The 21,425-nt window shown below is 38.2% G+C and overlaps 1 long non-coding RNA gene across 12 annotated transcripts in view; it reads right to left on the minus strand.

Annotated features, from left to right (window-relative positions):
* The window catches only part of LOC106505379 (uncharacterized), a 916,097-nt gene that overhangs the window by 261,313 nt on the left and 633,359 nt on the right, over window positions 1-21,425 (minus strand). For 6 of the 12 annotated variants that reach the window (XR_014824120.1, XR_014824123.1, XR_014824132.1 and 3 more), the window contains one exon: window positions 17,206-17,661. The exons of 2 other annotated variants lie outside the window; for them this stretch is intronic. This is a non-coding gene — a long non-coding RNA (uncharacterized LOC106505379). Of the gene's footprint in view, window positions 1-1,665; window positions 6,060-12,187; window positions 17,662-21,425 lie in introns of those variants that run through there. 4 more of the 12 variants (XR_014824121.1, XR_014824122.1, XR_014824128.1 and 1 more) reach the window with 3 other exon arrangements.

A 21,425-nucleotide genomic window follows, 5' to 3' on the forward strand; every position in this document is an offset into this window, starting at 1 on the left:
GGATTTCCTTTTTAATAGACTTTTAACTGATTTCTCTGCTTCTGGTTCTTCCAGTTTCTCTTCTTTCTGGTCCATTTTCAAAAGTCATGGCTATGATTATTTCCCTATGTCTCTCAATAATATCCTAGAGCATTCCTTTTACTTCTGAATTAAACATACTTCCTCAGCCTGACATTCATTGTTCTTTGCATTATTACTTCTATATGTCTTTTTAGGCTTAGTTCCCAAATGATATTTACTTGTCTCATGAGTTTTCAATTATATGTTCTATTTTTTCCTTAGCATTGATCCCATATCAACTGTGCAAAATATATGTACCTCTAAAAACGGCAAATTGTATTATGCTTCCAACCTGCAGAATACACTGTGCTTCCCCTAAATCAAAGCCTGGTCATTGATGGATATTTCAAATATAGCTTCAAACAGATCCCAGGCACTGGTAGAAATGACTCAATTCCCTTTCCTTTGCCTGTAGAACCCCAAACTCAGAATATTGCTGACCAAGGCAGAGCCCAGCTAGGTGAGTCGGCGTGTACCATCCTTGTTCCTTCCAGCTCCCAGTTCCCAATGGGGACAGCTCTGAAAGCAATTCTGATTTCCCCGTCCTTTCAAGATCCAACATTTGCAATATCCAGTCGAACTCTCAATTCTCCTGTTATTTCTTCTTTATACTCCTCAACACCTAGTTCTCTGATGTGAATCTCTCTGGACTACTAATGTGTTACTCAGACTGAGAATAAAGTTTCCCCTTGTCTTGTACTGTCCAAATATCCAGTAGGGAATCCCCGCTAGACTCTTCTCTTAGGTTTTACTGGTTCCCTCTTCCTCAAATCTGTCTTCCCTTTGTTCTCAATGCATCATCCAGGTGGCTATTCCAGTCCAATGATGTGCTAGGGATTAATGATGACAACGCTGCATGAACCTTGAGCATGAATGTCCTTTACCCACTCATTCAGGTAAACCCAGTGGTACCCTGCTAAATTTCAAGGCCCATCTCATTTATCATCTTTCTGGGGAAACTCTCAATTCAGAACATTTAATAAATTTTTATTTAATTTGAATTTTATTTTAATTTTATGCACCATGCTCTAAGCTCTGTACTCTCTGTGCATTGCACGTTTTCCCTTTACAGTGAAAAGGTCATCATTATTGAGCTTATGTTTTCAGATATGGAAATTGTGGCAGAATCAGGGTCATACTGAGCTGAGATCAAACTCAGGTCATCTGACTTTGAACTCCTGTAAAGTAATTTGCAGAATGTTCAAATTCATGTAGTCATTTGAGTGCTGTAATTATTTCACCCATTTCTTTGGGAGCCATAAAGGCAGATACCCTAGCTTCCTCCATTTTGTATGCAGCTGTAGCAGCTATTGGAGTGTCTTAAACATAGTAGAGCCTCAACAGATACTTACTGGATGGAATAACTGACAATAAATCATTTGAGACTTACAAGAAATGGGTCAATCTTTACACTCATGAGAGTTTTCAGACTTTATTCTCTCCAGGTACATAAACAAAACAATGTACCTCTTCCTCCATCTTTCAGAGACACTGGATTTAGAAGTTGGATGTATTTGACAGGTGAAATGAAATGCACTAAGATAAGACTAGAGCTCCTGCATTTTTATGTCAGTCTACTATTCGGCCAACTCAGTTGGAACTATGTTTTTCTTTCTTTTTGTAAAGCTTTAGAGTAGAGGCAATGGAGGATTGGGGATAAACTAGAGACTAAATAGTCCAAAGTCTCTTTGCCTAATTCAGAATTTGTGGAAGTCCAGGGGGAGAGAAAAACTAGGCCTGCATCTCTCTTTTTTCCTCTCAGTAGAAGGGAAGAAATAAGGCAAGGACAACTAGGTTAACTGAGCAAATGAACAATACAAACCAAATTGAACAGAAACACTTATCTGGATACTTAAGAGAACACACTGAATTCAAATACTTGGGAAGCATCTTTCCAAGTGTAACCAGCTAGTTCAAATCTAAGGAGAGCCTTGGGTTATTGTGAAGATAGTCTGCTTTTCCGATTACAAACAATTTTCAGCTGCTCATTAAAGCAGGGCTTCTATGCAACTCATGGATTCAATTCAGTTCAGTTAAGTAAGTATTTATTGAGTGTCTGTGTGGTGCCAGACTGGAACACTGTGCTCAGTGCTTAGTTCAATTACATATGCATCCTGGACAAAAATTAAACTGTTTTTTCCAAAGATCTTCTAATTCAGATATTCACACCCTTCTTGGCCATATTTCACTTCAACAAACCTAAATTGATGTCATTTTATTTTGGAGCTTAGAGGAAGTGAGGTTCAGGAATTCAAAACTGACAGAAACCAATGGATGGTGACAGAAACCAATGGATGGTGGACATTTCTGATGGCGAGAAGAGCGCCCCCTTCCTTGCTTTCCTTGGGGCCTTTGTGGAGGTCTTAGCTTGTAAAAACATTGCTTGATTTTACACAAAGACACACTGCACCCCAGTACAGCCATAACCTAGACCCGAGAATAAAAAACAATCCAAGTGGTAATGTGGCATCATGCCAAAATGCACTTATTTCATAACATATTAAATTTTGAGCCTAGACTTACCAAAGTGAAATACTACCTATTAAAATCAGAGGATATAATAGGTAGAGAGATGTCAGGGCAACCTTAAGAAAAATAACCACAAGCGTTCAGTTGCCTGTGTATTTCATTTATTTAAAAGAACACACTTTAGATAGGTCTTTACTGTGTGTCTTCCCATGAGCTGGGACTGTGAGATTAAACATATAACTGGTTAATCATTTTCCAGGAAAACAACTAATATCTGGTAATTTCCTCTTTCAAAGCTCGGAATGCTGAAAGTCTGCAGAAATAGAATAACTTCGTAAAATCACTATTGTTGTCATGTCTCTTCTGAACCATTGTATGGAATTGCTATGGAAATGTAAAACTGCCTCTTTTTTTTTTTTCCTCCTCTCAACTCTCGCACATGATAACCCATTCAGTCTTTTGCAAGTTTGCTGCAAATGATGCCAGTCAAAGCATCCAATGAGAGCCTCAGACATTAGTGTATTAGACATTATCTGTTACACTTCTGGACCAAAATAACAAATAATATGCCTGGAGGTGCTGCCGTTTGTGACTGCTATACCCCTGCATAGCATATGCCTAGAGAGTCTCAGATGAGAGGTGATTGCACAAAACTGTGATTGTGAGATGACTTAGCAGAACCCGTGATGATGTCCTAATGGCTTCCCGCTGGGGGGAACAGGAGTAATTGTTTGTCAGGGGAGGGAACACATCTGTAAGGAGGCATATTCTGCAAACCAAGCAGCCATGTGGAAAGGGAAAGTGAGAACTGGGAGACCACAGGCAGTGGAGACGACAGCCGAGAAAAGGCACAGGTTGATTGGAATCCAGCAGTAGCTGCAGGGGTAGGGCTGGAGCCAGGGAGGAGCTGGGTGAGGAAGATAGAGGTTGTGTGCTTTGGAAAACAATACAAACAATTATTTAAAAATGAAATGCCTGCATGCTAAAGTTACCAGTTTCTTCTGGCAACCTTGAATCATACTGAAGATGAGAGACAGTGAAATGCTAGGGAAGAAATTAGAGTACCAAATGGGGAGAAAGCTTGCATAATTGTACATTCTCTAAGAGTGTTTTCAAAGCTTGGGCATTCTTTCAGCAGGAGTCCTTTCAATGTTCTATTTTACATCCGATAGCTTCCTTTGTTCTTTGCTTACCCTAGTGATCTCAAATGAACCACTGTTTTTAAAACCATACTTTTAAAATAAAGGCAAAGCTATTAAATTTAGATGCATTAGAAACATCAATGTCATATACAATTGAAGGATATTCATAGCCCTGTTTGAGGCTGCACTAAGCATTCTCCATTTATTTGATCAGAAATAAGTGAAGGCAAGCAAGCTAATGAATGCCGCAAAATGCTAATTCCCTCCACCTTTTATCCTGGGTCTAAACTATGACTTTATCTAATCTGACAAACTGAAATGTTCATACCAGTGGAGCCTGTCATTATTAAAATATAAATCAATGCATACAAGCATATTGGCCTATGGGAAAGACTGTAAAAAAATTTAATGCTCTCCTCAAACAGCTGTGCTCCTGACCCAGCGTTTTTTGTTGTTGTTTGTTTGTTGCTTTCCTGACAGGCCACCAGATTGCATCTATTTTAGTACTTCCAACACAACTGAAGATGTCCCCAACAACTCAGATTTTAATATAAGAAATTTTACCACAGTTGCTATCATTAAATTTTAGGCAAATAAATGTTCCCTTTCCACGTGGCCTCTCTGGGCTACAGATCTAATCAGGGGTTAAATAGCAGATTAAACACACCTGGATGTGGTTTTCAGTTTAAAGGTTTAGAAAGTGTTGAGGAATTTTTATATTAATGTGAGGCCCATGAACCTTGGGAGGTGCTGGGGATGTGAAACTTCACGTACAAAGTTACCTCTTGTTTCCATTATTTGGGGTTGCTTGAGAGGTTTTCAACCATCTGCAGCCACTTCAAGTCAGGAGTATCAAAAATTATCTTGGTGGTGCTGATGTGCCAGCGAATTCCATGAGGCAGGTGGAAGGTGGAGGAAGGTGAAGTGAAAGTGGGAAAAGACCCCTGTTTGTGTCACTTAAGTATGTATACTAAGATTTCAGGTGAACAATGAAGATTTTCCCAGGTAATGGGGCCTTCAGTGCTGCATAAAGAAGGTCCCAGGCATGGAATTCCCATCACGGTGCAGAGGAAACAAATCTGACTAGGAACCATGAGGTTTCGGGTTCAATCCCTGGCCTCGCTCAGTGGGTTAAGGATCTGGCATTCCTGTGAGCTGTGGTGTAGGTCGCAGATGTGGCTTGGACCTGGAGTTATTGTGCTGTGGCTGTGGCTGGCAGCTGTAGCTCCAATTGGACCTCTATCCTGGGAACCTCCATATGCCACAGGTGCAGCCATAAAAAGCAAAAAAAAAAAAAAAAAAAGAAAAGAAAAGAAAAAGAAAGTCCCGGGCAAGCTGGGACCAAGTTGGTCATGCTAGGGATTGTAACCCACATGTGATCCCTTGTAATATAGAATCATCAGAATGCAAGGTGAGCTTTCATTGCCTTATAATTTCTCATACTTCAGAATCTCAGGTTTCAATCGTTTGCCTTTATCTAAGATTTCTTGGACCTTTGCTGATATTTACTCTCATGCCCATATATTTCTTCATAGTATTACTAGTCTATTTATTTCTATCTGTTCCATTAGAACTAATTCAATATCCATGCTCCAAGTTTTAAAATAACTTCTGATTTTTTTCTGTGTTAACCTTCAGAAAGAATAATTTTGTAATCCTGAATGGCCATGTTGTTGTAAATGCAACTGTGGTCTAGACATCCAAGAGCAAGAGAGATATGACCTTGCCATGGTGATCATTACAAACAGCTTCAAAGACAGACATGTCCATATTCACTGGTGCTGCAGATAGAATATGACTGATAAGTAGGTTGTACTTCACTGAACAGGAATAAGACAGATCGTAATATATGTTTGAATTTGTTACGACATCGCCAACAAAAGCAATACTCTCTTGTTTCAGTTGCCATTTGTCAACTTTTTCTTTATCACGATGTAAAATAAAAAGATTCTACAGAAGCGTGATCTGAGTCTTCTGATAAAGTTTTTCTAATGTTCCCATTAAATTATGACATTATTTCTGTATAGTTCATTTTGAAACAGGTATTTAGATTGAGTAACTGAAATGCTCAATCACTGTAGATGGCTAGCCTGAAGGACAAAGTCAGCATCTGAACCTGAAGAGTGAAACTGATCCATTCACAGGAGCCTCCCTGCAGCCTCAGAGAGTCAGAGGACTTCAGCACACACACTTGAGAACTCAACATAAGTAAGGACTCATATAAGGACTTAAAGAATCCATGAGGAGTTCCTGTTGTGGCTCAGTGGAAACAAATCTGACTAGTTTCCATGAGGACGCAGGTTCGATCCCTGGCTTTGCTCAATGAGTTAATGATCCAGTGTTGCCGTGAACTCTGGTATAGGTCACAGATGTGGCTCAGATCTCAGCCTGGGAAAGACCAAAAAAAAAAAAAAAAAAAAAAAAAAAAAGAATCCGTGAGAAGAGAAGCAACAATCATCTAAAATTCATTCTTGGTAGAAGCACTTATACATACATTTTTTAAAAAATAGCTTTAACACACTTTGAAACATCATAAATAGGAGAGCACGCAACCCACTTTCCCCCTCCAAGTTCAAAGCATTCCACTGCTCTCTCAGAACAGATGCTCCCTTACAAGCCATGTATTCATCTCTCCTTTTGGTTGCTCTTAATCTAGATCAAGATCTTATCTGGTATTGTACAAGTGACATGGATGGATCACTTGTGACAGATCCACTGGCCTCATTCAGCTCACATTAGCTGAGGACTTTACCACCAGACTAATCTCACTAACATATTGTTTTCATCATGTCTCTCCACAAACCAATATCTTCAGTGACTCCACACTGCACATGGCATGGAGTCCAGACCTCTGGGCTCACAGTCAAGCTGATCCCAACTGCTTTCATTATTTTGTCTTTATAACTAACTTCCTTCATTGTGAAAGCCTATGACCACGTTGCAGAAATTCTGGAAAATTAACTTTTCTCTGAAGAATTCTCATAGAATCAATATCTCACTTCTCTGAACAGCATGTTCAAGTGTTCTGGATGTGGGGCTTTTTTTTTGCCTATTTTTAGTTACTGTAGATGGCAGAGTGCATAGTAAATGGTCAAGATCAAATGCTTCCATCTTTATCCATATAAGACTTATACAGTTTAGTTGTATTTGGTGGATGTCAACGGTTTCAAAGTTTTATTTTTGTCAAGTTTGTTGATGGATACAAATTTTGAACCTCTCAAGTCATCTCCTGTGAGCATGCAAAGTGGTTCTCTGGGAAAAACAAACACCTCCCTTCTACCTTAAACAGTTTACCTATTCTTAGAATCTAGGACTTGATATACCCAGTGATGCCAAGAACTTTGAATAATTGTGAGATTTTCAATATATTTTATGTTTATATCCTCAGGTTTTTTATTTTTTTTATGACCCCTCACCTATGGCATATGGAAGTTCCCAGGCTGGGGGTTGAAAGGGAGCTGCAGCTTCCAGCCTATACCACAGCCACAGCAATGCAGGATCCTTAAACCACTAAGAGAGGCCAGGGAGTGAACCCTCATCCTCATGGATACTAGTTGGGTTCATTATCACTGAGCCACAGCGGGAACTCCTGATATCCTCAGTTTAGGAGCCATACTACAATTTATTTAGAAATGGGAGAGAATTTATAGTTTGGGGCTATAGGAAAATGGCTGAAAAGTGATATTTCTATCCTAACCAACTATTAACCTCATCAATGGCAGGAAAATAAAGTACAAATGAATGACTTAAAATGGGATGTAAATAAAGTCTTCATACACCACTCCAAAAAACTCCACACATTTTTTAAATTTTATTACCTAAATCATTCTCCCCCAAAACTTAGCAGAACTAGGATTGTTAGCTTCATCAAAATTAAGAAATGAAGCTAGGAGGCATTCATCACTTGCTAATGATCACAAAGTTTATAAACAGCAGAACTAGGAGATTAAAACTAAGTATGCATTAACAAACAAATTATTAATGAGTTATTTTTCATTTTATGTAATGAGGTTCACATGTAGTGAAGGGTCTTGAAGAGAGTGACTCAGTGGATGTAGCATATGCTTTCCATCCATGCCTCATTAAGTCAACACATATTTACAGGCCGCCAATCACAACCACATGCCAGGCACTATGACAGACATGGAGAAGTCTACCAGGGGACAAAACATAGTCCCTTCCTTCATGTTGCCTACCGTCTGGTGAAATAGACAAGTAAAGAGGCCAATACGGAAGAATCTAATCACTGCTTTGACGCTGAAACACAGACTTGGCAGGGCCACCTGATCCTGATGTAGGATGTCAAGAAGGCTTCATTCTACTCAACACATACTTACTGAGCTTCTACTATAGCCTTGGCACTTTGCTGATAGAATATATACAATTAGGAGTTCCCGTCGTGGCGCAGTGGTTAACGAATCCGACTAGGAGCCATGAGGTTGCGGGTTCGGTCCCTGCCCTTTCTCAGTGGGTTAACGATCCGGCGTTGTCGTGAGCTGTGGTGTAGGTTGCAGACGCGGCTCGGATCCCGCGTTGCTGTGGCTCTGGCGTAGGCCGGTGGCTACAGCTCCGATTGGACCCCTAGCCTGGGAACCTCCATATGCCGCGGGAGCGGCCCAAGAAATAGCAAAAAGACAAAAAAAAAAAAAAAAAAAAAAAAAAGAATATATACAATTATAACCATAATATCTTTGTAACTCCCAGTGTACAGCTAACACCACAAATTCTGGAGTAGGTTTTTCATCTCTTGAGGCTATTGATGTGTGAAGATGTGTTTTATCCTATATACCTCCTCATCATATTGACATTTACCCTCAGCTTACAAAATTGTAGATATTTGGAAACTCCCATCAGTCAATTCCTCTAATCTTAATGTCAGTCTTCACTTTAAGAGCTCAATACTTGGGATCAAAATGAGAAAATAAGAGATAATCACAGTTTCTATACAGCCCTACTTCCACTCCTTTATTTCAGAAGCCACCTATTTAATGTTCTCCACCAACAGTTTGCATGCTTTGTAAGCTTCTAGCTGTTTACCATGCTTTTGATCATTCTGTGGATCAATATCATGTTTTGGATGACTAATCCAAAGTAGAAGCTTTCAAGCCCTGGATTTAAGAGGTTTAAAAGGCAGAAAAATCAGAAGTTCATATAGCCTGTCATTCATAGGCAGCCTTTCACATGGAACATGGAGCCTCTCTCTCTACAGGAGTCTGCTCTCCTGAATTTAGTCTGAGAGCCACATGGTTTGGTAGCCAGAAACCTTGGCTGTCAATTGCTGAAGCATTTGCTGCACATTTGCAGGACCAAGTGTTTCTTTAGACTTGCAAAGGAAATTGTCTGCTACAGACCAAGTACAGATATAGTTCACAGGCACTTGTCAGTTTCTCAGAGAAGAATAGGATATACCGGGGCACTGGAGGTGCTCCAATCTAAGTCCACATGGCCAGAAACGTTATTACAAGTACATGCTTTCTCATTGGGCTCTGCAATTCAGTTATCACTTGGGTGGGCTCTAACCAGCAAGATCCCCTTGCCTTGTGTAGACATGGGAAACTCATTGCCACCATCTGTCACCATCTCTAGGGTATCTACATTCTGAGAAGTGGCTCCACCCGCTCCTTATTCTTGCTTCTGTGCAACTTCAGGTGAAGCATTCCACAAGTACTACTAAGGCTACCTCCATGGAGTGATACCCATGGCTTTTTGCATGTAAATATGTCAAGGTCAAATTTCAATCTTAGATAAGTGATGCATTGCCACTTATTAATCATGGCTAACTAGAATGACCCAAACCTCAGTGGAACAGCAGGCCAGAGACAGATTTTGCAAGTAGGTTTAACTTTTAATTTAAAAAGATTGGCTCTGGAAATTTCTAACACCTTGGAGAATCTCAAGAGCATTAGACTGAGTGAAAGAGGTCATTCTCAAAAGCTTATATATTATATGATTCTCTTTGTTAGAGGATGGAGTTGGGGAAAGGGTGACTCTAAGTTGATAGAAGAACATTTCGGGAGTGATGGAACCACTGTGTATCCTGACTATGGTAGTAGTTGCACAAACCTGTACACATGCTAAAATTTCATAAGACTGTGCACCAAAGCAACAACAGTAACAAACCAATGAGTGTGTGAAAACTGAAGAAATTTGAACTGGTTCTGCAGTTAATAGTGCTTTAGTAATATCAATTTTATTTTGATAATTCTAGTATTATCACAGATAATATCACTGGCAAAAGCTGAATGAAATATACGCAAAAATCCTCTGTACCATTTTTGCAACTTCTCTGAAAGCCTAAATAAAAGACTTCTTAAAAAGTAGGAAATAGTAAGTACATTATCAAGAGCCTTGTTTTTAGTGATTAGATATTTGTGGTCTTATTTTTTAAATGAAGACAAAATAGATGAAGATATGATCAATACAATGTAATATAAAGAAGTGACTGCTGAGGACATAGTTAATCTGTGGAACTACAACGAGTTGTCTTCTGCCTTTGACTATACTCTTTTGACTTGGTTTTTGAGACAGAACCTTTACTATCATTGCTTATAGTATTATGTCCAACTACCATTTCTGCCTGTGGGTTGAACTTTTCCATTACCTAGCTTAATTCCTATGCTTGCATGTCAGACTTAAAGCTCCAGTTCTCTACTGGATTCCTACCCTTTAAGGTCAACCAGGTGAAAACTTCACCGATTACTATCCCTCTCTACACCATGTCCTCCCCCTGCTTCCCACCACCACCACTGCATTTTTGTTTGCTTTTTCCTACCTCAGTTTGTAGGGAAGAGACATAAGACAGAATCTTGTGAGTCATTCTCAACAATTTTATTCCCAACATTCAATTTAAGCTAAGTCCCTGTGATTCTATCTCTTAGATACATGATAAATTCATCCTTGTCATCCCCATTGCCACTGCCAAGGCATTTCCTCAATTGTCCTGTTTTAACAGACTGTGACTTGGATCTTTAATTCCAATTTCATAACATTCAAGTGTATCAGGGTGCTCTTAGAACATGCAGATTCAATTCTACTGTTCAGAACCCTATTCCGTAGGAACTAAAGTTTAGCCAGCCTTGTATGTAAGACAGAACCTGAAAAATCTGTCCCTTACTTACCTTCGTGGCCTAATAGCTCATTACTTCTCTTTTGAAGGGTACACTTCAGGAACATTCAAGTATTTACAGCACCCTAAAGGAAACCTGTAGTTCCCACTCACAAACTGCTTTCTCTGCCCCCAATTCCTTTATCCTCTTATTCCTGCAGAACTCCTGTTCATTTCCCAAACTCTGGCACAGTCACATCTTTTTCTGGAATCCAACCATGAAAATGAAATACCCCTTTGTGAGCTAAGGGGTACATATTTCTATTACTAAACATATTTTTTACATACCTACTTTTTCTTCTTTCTGTACCCTGAACCTAACTGTGACTTATTCAATTCTGAATTCCTGGTGTCTAGTACTGAATATAGTAGGTCCTAGTACGTAGACTGTTAAATAAATAAATAACTAAATCAATCTTTACATGTCTCGTTAAAGCTATATATTTAACAATGATATAAATAAAAGCTGTATAATAAAGTGCTTAATATCTAATATACTCCAATATAGAGGACTTGTTTATCTACTGCATTTATAACTAGACATATAAATAATAAGATAAGCTAGCTTACTTTATAGTAATTAAACTGGAGCTGTTAAACTCTACAGTTCTTCTCTAGAGAAAAGAAATCGTTTCAGTGTTTTATGTCATGGAAGGACTTTTCTCAGAAGAAGAACATTAGTTACCCAACTTCGATGTTCATTGGGCAGCATCTGTTTGGAAGTCAGATTTGCCTTCAACCCATCCCTCTTGCCTGGAAATGAAACATGATGTGCTGATAATGAATCAATAATATGTTGATACTGTGCGCAGGGATTAATCAAGAGCCCTCATTCTCTTTCAGGACAATTTCAAGCTGCCAGTAATCAGCAGAGGCTTGCGAGCTGGAGAGCAAGCCAAGCACACACTTGACAGGGACAATCAAGCTGTACAAACTGATCTCCACAGTGAAATTCAGAAAGGGCCTTCCAGGCCCAAGGCTAGAAATGCACACAACCTTAGGTTAAATACCAATCCCCTCATCCTCTCTTTGGGTCAACTCGTACACATCCAAATTACTTAACCTTGAGTTGCTTCTTTTGTAATAGAGCCGCTAACTTACCTTTTCCTTTCTATTTCAGAGGACTATCTAATTAAAATAAAGATTTTCCCCTCCATTTGGATATAAATGCTTAATTCTTACAGCTGACCATTTTTATCACTTCTTGCCTCCTCATTATAAATAGAGTAAATATCAACTTCATAGAGTAAAGTAAACCATTACAGCTCTGATTAAAGTGACCCTAACAATCTGATGTTGATTGCCTCCTTCAGGGAGAATTCATTGATAAATAAAAATATGAGGACACAAAAGATGCTGTTTTAGCTGCTCTTCTGAAAAACAATACTTAGAAGTAAGGCAACATAAAAACTGATGAAAAAGTTTGTTCTTTTATTTTACCACTTAAAATTATATGAAGATAAAACATTCATTCTATTACAAGTCTAATTTTACCCATGAAAAAAAATGTAAAACTAGACAAGTTAAAGGGATGGTCCTAAAACTAAGCAGAACCCTGTGTCTACCACCCCGTCCCCCAGTACAAAAGCCCCTCTATGTCCCTTGTCTCTTCAGAAAAGCTGAAGTTTCTCAGGCCTCCCTGAGTCACAAAAGAGCAGACTTGAGTAGTTAGTAACTAATACAACAGTCACAAGATCTTTCAGTGTCTGACGCACAGTCCTAAGTTGTTTTACAGATGCTATAACTGCTACCATAGGGAAAAAGCTAACAGCATGACGACCAGCCTGAAGCCATGGCATAAACTGGTCCATCTTGAGCAGTATTAGATATATGGCTAGCACAATCCCAAGAACTGGCTTCAAGAGAATGGGATTCAGATTACTGCTTATAATCATCTATATCTTTGTGGGCATCAGAATAACTGTAGCTTCTTCTGCCAATATATGTAAGAGTCAACTAAAATTGTCAGCAAAGAAATGCTACAGACCCACTGACATCACCCTCTCTAAGAATATGGTGCCTGATGTCAGCATGAAGAAAGTACAGAAGATGGACTTTCTACGCTAACCCCATAGAAATGGAATGATGTCTGAGAGTGGGGAGTTAAAAGTAGATCTTCTACCCCTTTCCTGTTTGCCAATACCTGTTCCCCTTTAACCTTAAAAGTACCTAATTATAGAAATGAGATAACTACTAGGTAATATTTAACTTAGCTCCTGACCCATATGCTCTATTGAATGCACATAATACCTTGACTAACTTGTAGATTCTTCCCTAGAATAAAGAAGGAGGAATGAAGAATTGAGTTAAAGTATGACTAGATCTCTACCCCCAGTAGCCTCCTTAACAATCCTGCAGGTAGACCACTCTGAAGAGGTAACGTCCAAGAAAGATTATGAGGAGTCAGCCAGCCTGCACACAATGGAAAATGCCACAGAGCTTGACCTCCTGCTTTGATAATTCACTGAGATTCTTTCCCACTGTTCCCCTTAAAAACTGTCATGGCTGAGCAGAATCTTCAGAGTTGGTCTTTTGGGGACATGAATCTACCTTAGCTCCAGAATGACAGCTTTCTAATTAGAGCAATTTTCTTTCTACCAACACTTGCCTCTCAAGCATTGGCTTTTAAGCAGCAGGCAGACAAACCTGGATTTGGTTAACAGTCCCACTGCCCGCAAGTTAGTTGTTTCCAGAATGTTAATTCCGTTCAACCACCTGTGTTCACAGAAACTACCTGTAGCTCCCTGACTTTACTGATTGCTACCTTCCAGATCTTACCCCCTATCTGGACGTGAAGTTCTCTCACTCAATATTAAATGTTCTCTTGGCCTGAATTGTGGATTGCACAGACCTCTGATCCCAGCCAGAAAATACTTCCAGTCTTGGCCCTTTCTGAACCATATTCTAGTAACAATCATCCCGGCTGAATATTTATCAGATGTTCAGGATGTATTCTATATTATCTTATAGGTGCATTTTCTACCCATCCTCACCCTACCCTGTGCCCCAGGAGGCTGACAAATATGGATTATGTCAATGCACATTTATATTCTGGTTTCTGATTGGATTTAGCCAATTGGGAGCAGCCACAGCAGATGGAGAAAGGAGGAAAACAAAGTTATAATATTCATTCCCACTGTTCCCTCCAAGCAATGTCAACAAACTCCCTCAGTCCAATGTCACAGCACCTATTGGCTGCCCTCTGAGTGAGTAACAGACCCCCACATCACAGGTTACATCATCACTTATACTTTCTTTATATCATGCTCACCACCTTCATAAAGAGTTTCTTTATAATTAATTCTCCTCCAACTACCTATTTTCTTTCTTCTTGGACCCAGAAGAATACATGAAAGGAAGAAAAAGAAGTAGAACATAAAGCACAGGAAACATAAAATAATATTTGGTCTGCATGTCACTCATCTTGTTCTCATTTTCCAAAATCATGTTTACTAGCAATGCAAAATCAAAGTATAGAAACTTTATTATCTGTACACCATACTGTTCTCCCTATTAAAAGGTTGTTTAAAAAACAGACCACTTAACCTAAGCAATCTATGATCACATGTGGATCATACCATACCTTACACTTGCAGAGCACATAAAAGTAAAATGGTTTTACTTAGCTCATTTGTAATAACCCATATCTCCTACAGTATTAAATTGAGGAAGTACTCTTAAGAGAAACTTTTGATATGTTGTCCCTAATTGAATATATTCTTATGAAGATTCTGACACTCTTACTACACGTTTGCAATAATGATCTAATCAGTTTAAAAAACTGATTAATACCATACAGTTGGATCAGTCTATGGTGGAAGGACATTATCTCCTCCCCAACTTTGAACACTATATTTCAAAAACTTCCACATGTGAATGAGCTCATGACTGAGGAGTTAAAGTATACTTTTCAAAATATTCAAAACATAACTCTCATATAAATATAACATGAGCAAGTAGCAAAGATTTTATTAGTTAATGAAGGAACCAGTAGGATGGAAAGGAGATTTTGAGTAATAGAGATTTACATAAGACAAAGACTGCCTCCTTGATCTAATTCTAGTCAGCCTCCTCTAAGACCTCCAGGCCTTGATCTGGGGCTTTAGTTTCTGTCCTTGTCAGGCCTGCATCACCCAGCTGTAATAAGAATCTTGCTAAATCAGTTTAAATGGAACTGCCATCCTCACTGTCTGTTCATCCTCAATATTTAAGCAAATTCCTTGAGGAGTCCACCACCCCCTCACCTAGTAATATCTGATCATCCTTGCCTGCCTTTAGCATAAACCTTGTTAGGTCAGTTTAGCAAGAATCCACCCTAGCCTTGATATGTCCTTTTCATAACTTTTTTTTCTTTTTATGGCCACACCTGTGGCATGTAGAAGTTCCCAGGCTAAAAGCTGAATCAGAGCTGCAGCTGCCAAGCTACAGCACAGCCACAGCAACACCAGATCTGAGCTTGTGGCAATGCCCGATCCAAAACCCACTGAGCAAGGCCAGGGATGAAACCTGAATCCTCATGAATACTATGTCAGGTTAATAACCTGCTGAGCCACAACAGGAACTCCATCTTTAATAATTTTCTATTCATCAACTCCCCCACTCTGCTAAGTGACTGTAAATTCCCAGTTTTCCTTGTATTCAGAGTTGACCTCAATCTCTCTCTCCCATATTGCAAAACCCATTGCAGTAGTCCCTTGGATAAAATGTTCCTTACCATTCTTTAATTAAGTATATGAACAATTTTTCAACATTAATCATTCAGTCAAAAGAATGCTGAAGTGAATTTGTTAATACATATGAAACTGTGTAATATCCTATAAAGAAATAAAATTATAAAATTTGGCATCATTTTTTCTACTAGCCAGAAACACATACATAAACATGTAAATGGAAAATAGTAAAACAAACAAACAAAAAATACCCTGGGGTAGCAAATAGTTAAGTCAAAACAGGTACATTCCCTTATAAAATTAAAAGATTTTTGGATGAGTCTGTTAAATGATGGTATTACAAAGTCATTCATTTTTTTTTTGGGGGGGGGTTTCCTTTGCTGTGCAAAAGCTTTTCAGTTTGATGAGGTCCCATGGGTTTATTTTTGCTCTAATTTCTATTGCTTTGGGAGACTGACCTGAGAAAATATTCATGATGTTGATGTCAGAGAGTGTTTTGCCTATGTTTTCTTCTAGGAGTTTGATGGTGTCCTGTCGTATATTTAAGTCATTTAGCCATTTTGAGTTTATTTTTGTTCATGGTGTGAGGGTGTGTTCTAGTTTCATTGCTTTGCATGCAGCTGTCCAGGTTTCCCAGAAATGCTTGCTGAATATTTCTTTTTCCCATTTTATGTTTTTGCCTCCCTTGTCAAAGATTAATTGACCATAGGTGTCAGGGTTTATTTCCGGATTCTCTATTCTGTTCCATTGGTCTGTCTGTCTCCTTTGATACCAGTACCACACTGTTTTGATGACTGTGGCTTTGTAGTATTTCTTGAAGTCTGGGAGAGTTATGCCTCCTGCTTGGTTTTTGATTCTCAGGATTGCTTTGGCGATTCTGGGTCTTTTGTGGTTCCATATAAATGTTTGGATTGTTTGTTCTAGTTCTGTGAAAAATGTCCTGGGTAATTTGATAGGGATTGCATTGAATCTGTAGATTGCTTTGGGTAGTATGGCCATTTTTACAATATTGATTTTCCCAATCCAGGAACATGGAATATCTTTCCATTTCTTTCCATCTTCTTTGATTTCTTTGATTAAAGTTTTATAGTTCTCGGCATATAGGTCCTTTACGTCCTTGGTCAGGTGTATTCTGAGGTATTTGATTTTGTGAGGTGCAATTTTAAAAGGTATCGTATTTTTGTATTCCTTTTTTAATATTTCATTGCTGGTATACAGAAATGCAACTGACTTCTGAATGTTAATCTTATATTCTGCTACTTTGCTGAATTTCTTAATCAGTTCAAGTAGTTTTGGGGTTGAGTCCTTAGGGTTTTCTATGTATAGTATCATGTCATCTGCATACAGTGACAGTTTTATCTCTTCTCTTCCTATATGGATGCCTTTTATTTCTTTTGTTTGTCTAATTGCTGTGGCTAAGACTTCCAAAACTATGTTGAAGAGCAGTGGTGAGAGTGGGCATCCCTGTCTTGTTCCAGATTTGAGTGAGAAGGCTTTCAGTTTTTCCCCATTGAGGATTATATTTGCTGTGGGTTTATCATAAATGGCTTTGATTATATTCAGGAATGTTCCCTCTATACCCACTTTGGTGAGGGTCTTGATCATGAATGGATGTTGGCCTTTGTCAAATGCTTTTTCTGCGTCTATTGAGATGGAAAAAATGTAACTGTAATGTATACATGTAAGGATAACCTGACCCCCTTGCTGTACAGTGGGAAAAAAAAAAAACAAAAAAACAAAAAAACAAAGTCATTCAGTCATCTTCTGGTTTATTTATTGGATAATTTTTCTTAACAAAAGATAATTTTTTGGATAATTTTTCTAAGCAAAAGATATTAACACTTCATGGAATATGAGGTTGAGCTAGATGAGGTTATTAGTAAGCTTATGGCAATTCCCAATTTTTACTTTATTTTTATTTATTTATTTATTTTTGCCGGAATCAAAATGAAGGCAAAATCCTACATAAGAATATCACAGTAAAACCTCCACGGACATTTTGTTAAAAAAAAAAAAAAAACAACTTTTCTGTGGCTTAGGATTCCTTATGCTCTTCTACTTCTCCATCTACTCCAGGCCAAAATGGGCATTGTATATGAAGTTCATGAGATTCTTCCTTTTCTATCTTTTACAATTTTCTTTTATTTTTTTCCTTTTTTTTTTTTTTTTTTTTTTTTTTGGTCTTTTTGTCTTTTTAGGGCCTCAGCAGCAGCATCTGGAAGTTCAAGAAAATGTGAGTAACCAAAGTTACAAAGGTGAAAAATATTCCACAGGAAATGAAAAGTAATAGCTACAATAAATACTTATTATATGTCAAAAATGAAAGTTGGCCCATTACATACCATAATAGCTTGTCGTCACATGAATTATGCATCCTGTGGCTCCATAAGGTAAAAAAGTAGCAAACCCAAACTCACATAGTTAAAAACTGTATATCTGAATGTGAACCTCTCTGGACTGGTTTTCTCTAAACCAGGCTGCATTCCTAATATATGATATATTTCACATTTTATAGCTATGAATTATAGTGGCATTAAAACAGAACAATCAATCAATTTATTAATACCCATTGATTCTCAAGAGTAACACCTTCTTTGCCTTGTTGATTCTGGAAATAATTCCTTCATGAAAATAAAATGAGAGTAGGATATATTTCATCACCATCAAAAAAACTTAGTAGCTCAATCTTCCATATCTTTTTGAATCTTTACGAATACTTCATTAAAATGTGATTGTAACAGAAATAACAGACTCTGCCTTGTGAAAAAGGAAGCTCTTTGTCTCTTCCAAAATTTTGATGTAGGATGTAAAATGTTTTGCTTTCCTGCAAAAGCATGCTTTTTCTCAGTTTTCACCTGCTGTGAGAATTATTTCTACATTATAATTAGTTCAGATAAATGAATGGCAAGATTGCTCTTCAGATTTTACTTTTTAAAGCTCATTTACATGATGGTCTATGATGACATGGTTATTAACAGTTTTTGGGCAATTAATTAGGGTAGTTGGTAGAGTTGTTAGCACAAAATGAAACTAAGAGGATATTTGAGTAAATCCTTCTGCTCAGGAGGCGTGATAGTAGCCATTAATCCACACTAACTGAATGCATTGTGTGGTTACTCCCCTCAAAAAACTTTATTTGGTAGGTACTATGTTATTTAGTAGGGTTCTTTTTTTTAGCTTCCAAGTGTGACGTTTTGGCATCCTTCAAAATACTGCCGTATCCCTCTTCCCTTTCCTCTCCAAAATCTGAAGCACTGACTATGCACCCGCTACTTTCCCTTTCTCAAGAAACTCTTTTCATCTCATTATAGGCTCCATCCTACAGATGCATGTCATGGTAAAATATCCAGTGATAACTTATGAGAGTAAAGAAATGCCTTTTTGAGGCTTAGGATTTCTTAGTGCCCTAACACGATCTCCTCCCCTTTTCCAGATATTCCTCCAGGACTTTCTCCAGGGTGTTAGGCAGAACCTGAGGCTAGTGGTTCTGTACAAAACCTGAGCGGGAGGTGACACAAAAACTTCTAGGCTGAGCCAATAAGAAGACTTTGCCCAGTTTCTACTCTCTCTCCCCTGCCACAGAAGAATAGTTGTCCCGAAGGGTCACCCAGATTCACAGAGAAATACATTTTTGCATAAGTAAAAAATAAATTCTGCTCTGTTAAGCCATTGAAATATTTGTCATTGTAGCATAATGTAGTTTATACCACTAATCCACCTTGGAAAGAACTTGACGTAAAGAGCTCTGAGAATGGTGACTTCTGGGCTATTTATTCAGAACTCCCTTAGCCATTTATATTCCTAACACTTAAAGCATCATGAATGGGCCCCTAGAGATGTACTGCAATTCAGAGAAATGGCAACACAATTTTTTTTTTCAGCTCTATTGAGGAAACACAAAAAATTATAAGATATTTAAAATATATATAGTGGTGATTTGATATACTGGCAACCAATGTTTTTAACAAAAATTTATAGAGTGCAAATTTAGAGAAAATTATTATTATTATTATTATTATTATTATTATTACTTGCTTTGCTTTTTAGGGCTGCATCCATGGCATATGGAAATTCCCAGGCTAGCAGCTGAATTGAAGCTGCAGCTGCTGGCCTATACCACAGCTCACTGCAATGCCAGATCCCCAACCCACTGAGTGAGGCTGGGGTTCAAACCTGCATCCGCATGGATATTAGTTGGGTTTGTTACCGCTGTGCCACTACGGGAACTCCAGAAAACATTATTTTAAAAGCTGGTTGTGTTTTGACTTGGCTATACCAGTAGAGCAGACGATAAAGTTTTTGTTTGAAAATAGACAACTTCATGGGCCTTTTTATTACGAAAGGCAAATTCCCATCTCCAAACTCTCTCAGGCAAACACTCAGCATTTGGTTAGAAGGTGTCTGAATTATATTGCTTTAAAAGTATTTGGAATTTTAACTGTCCCTTCAACAGGACCTTGGAATTGGGGAAACATGGGTGGGAGGGAGGTGCTTTAGTGAATGTCATTGAGATAAGTTCAGCAAGAAGAATGAGGCCGTGAGAAATTCCTCCTGGTGGAGACAAAGGAGAAGGAACATTAGAACAGTCACTTCCACAGGACAGGTTCTGTTTAAGTTGTTGCCTATTCTGTGCTGGGCTGTGAGCCCCCTAAGGGATCCACAAACTTCAGGAGGATCTTTGTATTACAGCGTTGGATCTAGATTTTCAAAACTGAATGTCCATAGAATGTTTCCATGATTGTGTTGGCAGTGGACAGTTAGTGTTTGTGCTTATCTGCCCAGCTCTATTTTCTGAGAGGTGTACAAACTAGAATATCTTAGATGAGTTTTTAATGGATTACTTATAAATAATAAGCAGAATCACTGATGACTACAGCCACTCTGAACCTCTTAACCTTCCCATTCCACCTCTCCAGAGGTTTATGAATGAATAATTTTTAATTAATTAATTACTCAATCAGTGAGCCTTCCAACAATCAATTCTGACTAATTTTCCTTCCACTAATCTAAAGAAAAATGAAAGAAAGAAAAAAAAAAAAACTGTCACCACTACAAGTAAATTAATGCAGCACTGGGAAATATTAAAGCCCAAGAAAGGGGATAAATGGGCATAAAACAGATTGTCTTTCCTCTGGGAAAATGATTAGGATTGAATCTTCCTTGCCTTCTCAAAGTCTGTGTGTCACACTACTACAGGATTTCAGAGAGGCCAAAATTAAATCACTAACATTGCAGCGTACGCCCTCTGTCACATATAGGAGTTAACCTTTCCTGTATCCTTAATTCTCTTTTAAAATTTTTAATAGACATTTGTCAGAGGCAACACAGAAAAGAGAACAGAAAAAAAAAAAAAAGCTTAGAAAGAACACTATGTGGTTAGAAATTTTTGCCTTGGAGTAGATATAAACTAAGGAACATACAGTATAGACCAGTTAAACATTTTTAACCTAAACACTTTATAGCATTTTCTCCCAGGAAAGCTGTTGTTTGGACAGTTAAGCATCATGGCACCCTCCTGTACTGTAGTTGGGCAACACAGAATAAATAGCCACTTATTTTTATATTTAAGATATATTCCCTGGTCCTGCTCAGTGGGTTAAGGATCTGGTGTTGCTATGAGCTATGGTGTAGGTCACAGAGGTGGCTTGGATCTGTCGTTGCTGTGGCTGTGGTGTAGGCTGGCAGCTGTAGCTCTGATTCTACCCTTAGCCTGGGAACTTCCATATGCTGTAGGTGTGGCCCTAAAAAAGGAAAAAAAAAGTTACATTCCAAGTATCTTTAATCCACACTATCCATGACATTTCATAAAACCAAATATACTTTGAAAATATAGCACATTAATATTTATTTTCAGCTGTATAATCCTCAAGCATCAACAATAAATAAAAGCAACAATAATTCTATATAAGACGATAATCTGTACAATGAGTCATTTCTTTTATAATGAAATTCTTATTTAGAAGTATAGAAAAAAATATG

Source organism: Sus scrofa, chromosome 13 (assembly GCF_054392235.1).
Source record: "Sus scrofa isolate SSC_HxYL_T2T_F1_AM1 chromosome 13, Sscrofa_HxYL_maternal_Yorkshire_Landrace_v2.0, whole genome shotgun sequence".
NCBI classification, from domain to species: Eukaryota; Metazoa; Chordata; class Mammalia; order Artiodactyla; family Suidae; genus Sus; species Sus scrofa.